The 7,500-nt window shown below is 42.2% G+C and overlaps 1 non-coding gene across 1 annotated transcript; it reads right to left on the bottom strand.

The window, feature by feature from the left end:
• Positions 1 to 5,902: 5,902 nt before the first annotated feature.
• On the bottom strand, positions 5,903 to 5,974 carry trnaa-cgc (transfer RNA alanine (anticodon CGC)). Its single transcript has one exon. It is a non-coding gene; the product is annotated as a tRNA-Ala (tRNA).
• Between the last annotated feature and the right edge of the window lie 1,526 nt (positions 5,975 to 7,500).

The raw sequence follows: 7,500 nt of genomic DNA, 5'->3' as shown, positions 1-7,500 counted from the left end.
AGTTGCACAGCAATATAAGCCATACACATGGGAATAGGAAATAGAGCCGTCTTCAATACCTTTAAAGAAGCATTTGCAGATTTGGCTGTCATGAACTTTCGGATCTCTACTTGTTCATATAAAGACCCGCCCCAACAGAGTCAGCGGTGTCAGACACCATTGCTGTAGTGGTTTTCATACATCCCCAGGAAGATGATGATCATTAGGAGGCCAAACCTAACGATGGAATGAAGGTCATTTAGAGCCGTGATTGTTTGAAAACAACAACTCTTGACTGTTTTCCTAGCGCATTTAGAGAAGATGCTTACTTTGAGATTTCGAAAGTATCGAAAGACGACACAATTTTCAAATCGCTAAACAGAAGACAACTGCGATGGCCGGGAATCAAAACAAGTTCAACTACTTGGAAGGCAGCTATGCTCACCACTATATCACCATCGCTTCAAAAGCCCTTTTTTCATTCTCTTAAAAAATCTAATCGGTAGAGTATACAGTACAAGTCAGTAAAGCGTCTCAGTCATCCGGGTCTGGAAGGTAAGTCATGTCAAATGGACTTCTTTTTAGTTGAAAGAGTTTCATTAAGTTTCAAAGATAGTTGGCTGTTGTCTGCAGTGTGCTGAATATTGGTTCAGATGCTGCGCTTGTTGCTGAGATTCATTCAGCGTTGACAGTTTAGATTTAGTACATTAGCTTCTTTCATGAAACTTATTGCAACTTTAAAACCCGGATGAACCTCAACCTGAATCAGATCCGCTCTCTCACAGGTGAGAAATAAACAGACTGGCATTTTTAAAAGCATGTGGAGATGCCAGGAATTGATCCCAGGGCCTTATACATGCAACACATGCCATCTACCACTGAGCTACATCTCTGATTGCACAGCAACGCGAGCCATACACATGGGAATAGGAAATAGAGCCGTCTTCAATCCCTTTAAAGAAGCATTTGCAGATTTGGCTGTCAAGAACTCTCGGATCTCTACTTGTTCATATAAAGACCCGCCCCAACAGAGTCAGCGGTGTCAGACACCATTGCTGTAGAGGTTTTCATACATCCCCAGGAAGATGATGATCATTAGGAGGCCAAACCTAACGATTGAATGAAGGTCAATTAAGCCGTGATTGTTTGAAAACAGCAACTCTTGACTCTTTTTCTAGCGCATTTAGAGCAGATGCTTACTTTGAGATTTCGAAAGTACCGAAAGACGACACAATTTTCAAATCGCTAAACAGAAGACAACTGCGATGGCCGGGAATCAAAACAACTTCAACTACTTGGAAGGCAGCTATGCTCACCACTTTACCACCATCGCTTCAAAAGCCCTTTTTTTTCATTCTCTTAAAAAATCTAATAGGTAGAGTATACAGAACAAGTCAGTAAAGCGTCTCAGTCATCCGGGTCTGGAAGGTAAGTCCTGTCAAATGGAGTTCTTTTTTGAGTTGAAAGAGTTTCATTAAGTTTCAAAGATAGTTGTCTGTTGTCTGCAGTGTGCTGAATATTGGTTCAGATGCTGCGCTTGTTGCTAAGATTCATTCACCGTTGACAGTATAGATTTAGTACATTAGCTTCTTTCATGAAACTTATTGCAACTTTAAAACCCGGATGAACCTCAACCTGAATGAGATCTGCTCTCTCACAGGTGAGAAATAAACAGACTGGCATTTTTAAAAGTATGTGGAGATGCAAGGAATTGATCCCAGGGCCATATACCTGCAACGCATGCCCTCTACCACTGAGCTACAGCTCTGATTCCACAGGAATGCAAGCCATACACATGGGAATAGGAAATAGAGCCGTCTTCAATCCCTTTAAAGAAGAATTTGCAGATTTGGCTGTCAAGGACTCTTGGATCCCTACTTGTTCATGTAAAGACCCGCTCCACCAACAGAGTAAGCAGTGTCAGACACCATTGCTGTAGTGGTTTTCATGCATCCCCAGGAAGATGATGATCATTAGGAGGCCAAACCTAACGATGGAATTAAGGTCATTTAAGCCGTGATTGTTTGAAAACAACACTCTTGACTCTTTTCCTAGCGCATTTAGAGAAGATGCTTACTTTGAGGAGGGCACACCTAACGATGGAATGAAGGTCATTTAGAGCCGTGTAGAGCAATAGTTAGCTGGGGATAGTTGCTCCAACAGAGTAAGCAGTGTCAGAAACCATTGCTGTAGTGGTTTTCATGCATCCCCAGGAAGATGATGATCATTAGGAGGGCACACCTAACGATGGAATGAAGGTCATTTAGAGCCGTGTAGAGCAATAGTTAGCTGGGGATAGTTGGAAGACAAGCAGGGACAGTCATTAAAACTTTTGCAACTTGAAAACCCAGATGAACCTCAACCTGAATCAGATCCACTCTCTCACAGGTGTCAAATAAAAAGACTGTCATTTTTTAAGTACATGGACATGCCAGGAATTGATCCCAGGGTCTGGCAGGTAAGTCATGGCAAATGGACTTCTTTGTAGTTAAAGTAGTCGGCTTGTGCATCCAGTAACATTGCCTTGCAATGGTCATGAAGCAAGCCCAAGTCAGTTATTTTCTACTCTCAGGTGAGAAACAAAGACTATCATTTCATTAAAGCACTTGGAGATGCCAGGGATTGAACACAGGGCCTCATACATGCAAAGCATGCGCTTGACCACTGATCTTCATCCCCAGTTGCACAGCAACAGCATAAGCCATACACATGGGAATAGGAAATAGAGCCGTCTTCAATACCTTTAAAGAAGCATTTGCAGATTTGGCTGTCAAGAACTTTCGGATCTCTACTTGCTCATATAAAGACCCGCCCCAACAGAGTCAGCGGTGTCAGACACCATTGCTGTAGTGGTTTTCATACATCCCCAGGAAGATGATGATCATTAGGAGGCCAAACCTAACGATGGAATGAAGGTCATTTAAGCCGTGATTGTTTGAAAACAACACTCTTGACTCTTTTCCTAGCGCATTTAGAGAAGATGCTTACTTTGAGATTTCGAAAGTACCGAAAGACGACACAATTTTCAAATCGCTAAACAGAAGACAACTGCGATGGCCGGGAATCAAAACAAGTTCAACTATTTGGAAGGCAGCTATGCTCACCACTATACCACCATCGCTTCAAAAGCCCTTGTTTTTAATTCTCTTAAAAAATCTAATCGATAGAGTATACAGAACAAGTCAGTAAAGCGTCTCAGTCATCCGGGTCTGGAAGGTAAGTCATGTCAAATGGACTTCTTTTTAGGTGAAAGAGTTTCATTAAGTTTCAAAGATAGTTGGCTGTTTTCTGTAGTGCGCTGACTATTGGTTCAGATGCTGCGTTTGTTGCTGAGATTCATTCACCGTTGACAGTTTAGATTTAGTACATTAGCTTCTTTCATGAAACTTATTGCGACTAAAAAACCCGGATGAACCTCAACCTGAATCAGATCCGCTCTCTCACAGGTGAGAAATAAACAGACTGGCATTTTTAAAAGCATGTGGAGATGCCAGGAATTGATACCAAGGCCTTATACATGCAACACATGCCATCTACCACTGAGCTACAACTCTGATTGCACAGCAACGCGAGCCATACACATGGGAATAGGAAATAGAGCCGTCTTCAATCCCTTTAAAGAAGCATTTGCAGATTTGGCTGTCAAGAACTCTCGGATCTCTACTTGTTCATATAAAGACCCGCCCCAACAGAGTCAGCGGTGTCAGACACCATTGCTGTAGTGGTTTTCATACATCCCCAGGAAGATGATGATCATTAGGAGGCCAAACCTAACGATGGAATTAAGGTCATTTAAGCCGTGATTGTTTGAAAACAACACTCTTGACTCTTTTCCTAGCGCATTTAGAGAAGATGCTTACTTTGAGGAGGGCACACCTAACGATGGAATGAAGGTCATTTAGAGCCGTGTAGAGCAATAGTTAGCTGGGGATAGTTGCTCCAACAGAGTAAGCAGTGTCAGAAACCATTGCTGTAGTGGTTTTCATGCATCCCCAGGAAGATGATGATCATTAGGAGGGCACACCTAACGATGGAATGAAGGTCATTTAGAGCCGTGTAGAGCAATAGTTAGCTGGGGATAGTTGGAAGACAAGCAGGGACAGTCATTAAAACTTTTGCAACTTGAAAACCCAGATGAACCTCAACCTGAATCAGATCCACTCTCTCACAGGTGTCAAATAAAAAGACTGTCATTTTTTAAGTACATGGACATGCCAGGAATTGATCCCAGGGTCTGGCAGGTAAGTCATGGCAAATGGACTTCTTTGTAGTTAAAGTAGTCGGCTTGTGCATCCAGTAACATTGCCTTGCAATGGTCATGAAGCAAGCCCAAGTCAGTTATTTTCTACTCTCAGGTGAGAAACAAAGACTATCATTTTATTAAAGCACTTGGAGATGCCAGGGATTGAACACAGGGCCTCATACATGCAAAGGATGCGCTTGACCACTGATCTTCATCCCCAGTTGCACAGCAACAGCATAAGCCATACACATGGGAATAGGAAATAGAGCCGTCTTCAATACCTTTAAAGAAGCATTTGCAGATTTGGCTGTCAAGAACTTTCGGATCTCTACTTGTTCATATAAAGACCCGCCCCAACAGAGTCAGCGGTGTCAGACACCATTGCTGTAGTGGTTTTCATACATCCCCAGGAAGATGATGATCATTAGGAGGCCAAACCTAACGATGGAATGAAGGTCATTTAAGCCGTGATTGTTTGAAAACAACACTCTTGACTCTTTTCCTAGCGCATTTAGAGAAGATGCTTACTTTGAGATTTCGAAAGTACCGAAAGACGACACAATTTTCAAATCGCTAAACAGAAGACAACTGCGATGGCCGGGAATCAAAACAAGTTCAACTATTTGGAAGGCAGCTATGCTCACCACTATACCACCATCGCTTCAAAAGCCCTTGTTTTTAATTCTCTTAAAAAATCTAATCGATAGAGTATACAGAACAAGTCAGTAAAGCGTCTCAGTCATCCGGGTCTGGAAGGTAAGTCATGTCAAATGGACTTCTTTTTTGAGTTGAAAGAGTTTCATTAAGTTTCAACGATAGTTGGCTGTTGTCTGCAGTGTGCTGAATATTGGTTCAGATGCTGCGCTTGTTGCTGAGATTCATTTACCGTTGACAGTATAGATTTAGTACATTAGCTTCTTTCATGAAACTTATTGCAACTTTAAAACCCGGATGAACCTCAACCTGAATCAGATCTGCTCTCTCACAGGTGAGAAATAAACAGACTGGCATTTTTAAAAGCATGTGGAGATGCCAGGAATTGATCCCAGGGCCTTATACCTGCAACGCATGCCCTCTACCACTGAGCTACATCTCTGATTCCACAGGAATGCAAGCCATACACATGGGAATAGGAAATAGAGCCGTCTTCAATCCCTTTAAAGAAGCATTTGCAGATTTGGCTGTCAAGAACTCTCGGATCTCTACTTGTTCATATAAAGACCCGCCCCAACAGAGTCAGCGGTGTCAGACACCATTGCTGTAGTGGTTTTCATACATCCCCAGGAAGATGATGATCATTAGGAGGCCAAACCTAACGATGGAATGAAGGTCATTTAGAGCCGTGTAGAGCAATAGTTAGCTGGGGATAGTTGGAAGACAAGCAGGGACAGTCATTAAAACTTTTGCAACTTGAAAACCCAGATGAACCTCAACCTGAATCAGATCCACTCTCTCACAGGTGTCAAATAAACAGACTGTCATTTTTTAAGTACATGGACATGCCAGGAATTGATCTCAGGGTCTGGCAGGTAAGTCATGTCAAATGGACTTCTTTGTAGTTAAAGTAGTCAGCTTGTGCATCCAGTCACATTGCCTTACAATGGTCATGAAGCAAGCCCAAGTCAGTTTTTTTCCACTCTCAGGTGAGAAACAAAGACACTATCATTGCGTTAAAGCACTTGGAGATGCCGGGGATTGAACCCGGGGCCTCATACATGCGAAGCATGCGCTCTACCACTGAGCTACATCCCCAGTTGCACAGCAATATAAGCCATACTCATGGGAATAGGAAATAGAGCCATCTTCAATACCTTTAAAGAAGCATTTGCAGATTTGGCTGTCAAGAACTTTCGGATCTCTACTTGTTCATATAAAGACCCGCCCCAACAGAGTCAGCGGTGTCAGACACCATTGCTGTAGTGGTTTTCATACATCCCCAGGAAGATGATGATCATTAGGAGGCCAAACCTAACGATGGAATGAAGGTCATTTAGAGCCGTGATTGTTTGAAAACAGCAACTCTTGACTCTTTTCCTAGCGCATTTAGAGAAGATGCTTACTTTGAGATTTCGAAAGTACCGAAAGACGACACAATTTTCAAATCGCTAAACAGAAGACAACTGCGATGGCTGGGAATCAAAACAAGTTCAACTACTTGGAAGGCAGCTATGCTCACCACTATACCACCATCGCTTCAAAAGCCCTTTTTTTTCATTCTCTTAAAAAATGTAATCGGTAGAGTATACAGTACAAGTCAGTAAAGCGTCTCAGTCATCCGGGTCTGGAAGGTAAGTCATTTGAAATGGACTTCTTTTTAGTTGAAAGAGTTTCATTAAGTTTCAAAGATAGTTGGCTGTTGTCTGCAGTGCACTGAATATTGGTACAGATGCTGCGCATGTTGCTGAGATTCATTCACCGTTGACAGTATAGATTTAGTACATTAGCTTCTTTCATGAAACTTATTGCAATTTTAAAACTCGGATGAACCTCAACCTGAATCAGATCCGCTCTCTCACAGGTGAAAAATAAACAGACTGGCATTTTTAAAAGTATGTGGAGATGCCAGGAATTGATCCCAGGGCCTTATACCTGCAACACATGCCATCTACCACTGAGCTAAATCTCTGATTGCACAGCAACGAAAGCCATACACATGGCAATAGGAAATAAAGCCGTCTTCAATCCATTTAAAGAAGAATTTGCAGATTTGGCTGTCAAGGACTCTTGGATCCCTACTTGTTCATGTAAAGACCCGCTCCAACAGAGTAAGCAGTGTCAGACACCGTTGCTGTAGTGGTTTTCATGCATCCCCAGGAAGATGATGATCATTAGGAGGCCACACCTAACGATGGAATGAAGGTCATTTAGAGCCGTGATTGTTTGAAAACAACAACTCTTGACTCTTTTCCTAGCGCATTTAGAGAAGATGCTTACTTTGAGATTTCGAAAGTATCGAAAGACGACACAATTTTCAAATCGCTAAACAGAAGACAACTGCGATGGCCGGGAATCAAAACAAGTTCAACTATTTGGAAGGCAGCTATGCTCACCACTATACCACCATCGCTTCAAAAGCCCTTGTTTTTCATTCTCTTAAAAAATCTAATCGGTAGAGTATACAGAACAAGTCAGTAAAGCGTCTCAGTCATCCGGGTCTGGAAGGTAAGTCATGTCAAATGGACTTCTTTTTTGAGTTGAAAGAGTTTCATTAAGTTTCAAAGATAGTTGGCTGTTGTCTGCAGTGCACTGAATATTGGTTCAGATGCTGCGCTTGTTGC

Source organism: Channa argus, chromosome 19, assembly GCF_033026475.1.
Source record: "Channa argus isolate prfri chromosome 19, Channa argus male v1.0, whole genome shotgun sequence".
Classification (NCBI taxonomy): domain Eukaryota; kingdom Metazoa; phylum Chordata; class Actinopteri; order Anabantiformes; family Channidae; genus Channa; species Channa argus.
This window is presented reverse-complemented; position numbering and strand designations above follow the sequence as displayed.